The sequence below is a fragment of the Mesoplodon mirus genome, assembly GCF_964341445.2.
Source record: "Mesoplodon mirus genome assembly, chromosome: 14".
Lineage (NCBI taxonomy): Eukaryota > Metazoa > Chordata > Mammalia > Artiodactyla > Ziphiidae > Mesoplodon > Mesoplodon mirus.
The window spans coordinates 42080963-42083373 of NC_138990.1; the positions used below are offsets into that span (position 1 = coordinate 42080963).

At 51.9% G+C, this 2411-nt stretch overlaps 1 long non-coding RNA gene across 1 annotated transcript; it reads right to left on the minus strand.

Annotated features, from left to right (window-relative positions):
- Positions 1–1148: 1148 nt before the first annotated feature.
- On the minus strand, positions 1149–2154 carry LOC309815710. Its single transcript, XR_014295923.1, has 3 exons — positions 2083–2154; positions 1329–1521; positions 1149–1251 (listed from the first exon to the last, which is right to left on the minus strand). It is a non-coding gene; the product is annotated as an uncharacterized lncRNA (long non-coding RNA).
- Positions 2155–2411: the final 257 nt, after the last annotated feature.

The following is a 2411-nucleotide window of genomic DNA, read 5'->3' on the forward strand; positions in this document are numbered from 1 at the left end:
AAACTCCATGAGGTTGTTAGTGGTGAGAAGCGACCCTTGCTTCATCACAAACCAGCAAGAGGACGTGCCCATTTCTGCTTGTCCAAAGAAACAAGCATGCCAGGAAATACAGCTCTCCCAAAAGGGCAGATGGGCAGCTTCTCCACCCCGCCCCTCCCTTCCCGACCCCATCACAGACAGGGGACAGAAGCTACAGGAGAAAACGTTCAACCAGCCAGGCCAGGGGAGGTGACACATGGAGGAGAGATGGATAAAGATTTCATTTCAGGCTTTGAAGATGTACCCTTTGGATGCTCCTTGTCCCTTTGTTTTGTTTGTTTATTTTCTTGCAGGGGTGTTTGGGGAAGCATGATGCCATTTTGCAAAAAAGAAAGTACAGGATTTCTGAAAAGACAGCCCTGGGTCTAAACGCTAGCTTCTCCACGTATTCTCTGCCCACCTTTCAATAGAACAGTCTAATCCCCTTAAATCTGTTTCCTCATCATCTTAGAAGGGAACATTTAAAAGGTACTTAATCTCACTAAGTTATTGCCGCGGGAGCATGTTGAGACCCAGCATTGCGCAGAGGAATCCTACACTCTGAAGGACTGCAGAGCTGAAGCCAGCCCGGGGTCCGTCACACCCATGTTAACACTGCACACCTGGAAACTAAAACCTGTGCTGGGAAAGGGACTTGGCCAAGTTCTCTATGCCAAAAAGAGGCCACATGGGGTACTGCCTCCTGCCCAGGCCTGCCAGAGAGGGGAGATAGAGCTGAAAAGTAAACTTCAAAAAAAAAAAGAAGAGAAAAAGAAACGTAAACTTCTCCGCCTTGCCTGGGGGTGAGAGCCTTGCCGGGGGGGGGGGGGGGTGTTGGGTGGGACTGAAGAGGGTGGGGCTCTTAGCGCAGGCGCAGGACTGGCCAGGTGGTGAGTCCCCACCGCAGCCAATGAGAGCTCCCATCCAACCCGCAGCCACCCTAGGTCTGCGTGACTCCAGGGGTCCCCTGCTGCTGGGCATCCGAGTGGCCCATCATCCCAGGCTCTCAGACTCTGTTCTGAAGGAGAGAGATGGTAGCAGAGCTGATGGAGTGGCAGTTTCAGCAGCTCCCGTGCCAATCGGCAGGTCTGCATCTCTGTATTGGGGCGGCCCCATCTCTCTGTGCATCAGGAAGCTCCATGGACATATTTGTTTACTCCATTTGCCGATATGCAGTTTGCATAATATTGAATCTGGAAAGGACACTGCATCCACTGACAGGAGTTTTCCCAGCTGTTAAAAGAAAGAAAGAAAGAAAGAAACCAGCTTTACATTTTTTACATTTTGGAGTAAAAATAAAGACACTCTACCGTGTGCCAGGCTTTCGGATGGATGGTTCTCGGGGCGGGGAAGGCCACGTCTGTGGTCAGGCCACGTTCCCAGATCCAAAGTATTGTTGGATGGCTTTCTCGTAAACACTGTTGGCAGCTCCAGGGACGGCTCTTTTGGTAAAAAGGATGTGCTGGAACGAAACGTGGGCCTCCAGCCAAGACACATTTCTTCCTATAAAACAGAAAACATGCACATGTCAGGATGCAAGAAGCCAAGCCTTTTCAAGAGTGGAGGCGTCCTCCTCCACAGCATCCCAGGAGAATGGTGGTGGGGGGACAAGGCTGAGCTGGGCTTTGACCTGAGATGCATGGTAGGGAGCAAAGAGCTGAAGATGTATTCCAGCCCTCCCCATCCCCCCACCTCTCCAAGCCAGGCTTTCAATCAGATGCCTTCTGTCAGCTTGCTTATATCCTCAGATTGGTCTAAACGCCTAGCTCCAGTGTAAGGTATAATGAGGCCCTCCAAATCTGTAAGAGCAAAGACGCAAAGCACAAAGTCAAGGTAAGTGGAAGGAAGCCCAGGAGGGGGTGTTCTTCACAGACCCCGAACAGCCATTCTCCGGGATACTTTCTTCTCACTCAGACCCTTCTCATCACAGATCCTTCCAGCCTCCTTGGCAGGCTCTGGGGAGCTGCACAGAAGCACTGCTTGTCCAAACATCATTCTACACATGGCACAATTCCCTGGACCCTCCTACCCAGAGTGGGGTCCTCAGGGCACCATCAGCCTCACCTGGAGGTTGGTTAGGAATGCAGAATCATGATGCCCAGGTGTTTCACAGGCACATGGAAAGTTTGACAGGCACTGCCTAGGGGCTTCCTGGAGCATCCTCCTAACTGGACACATGTGCCTCCTTCAAGGTCCTCCAGCAGAGAAGGATGGACAATCGGTGAATCATGAAGTGACAAAGCCTCTCCTCTCACAGCACCTCCAGGTCACGGCCTGGGTGTGGATAAAAGGCACTTTGGACTATAGATCCCACAGCCCCCAGGACTCCAGTTTTCCCAGCCACCCAACCTCTACAGTAGGGGAGCATCTGCTCACACTCTCCCCTCACCTTC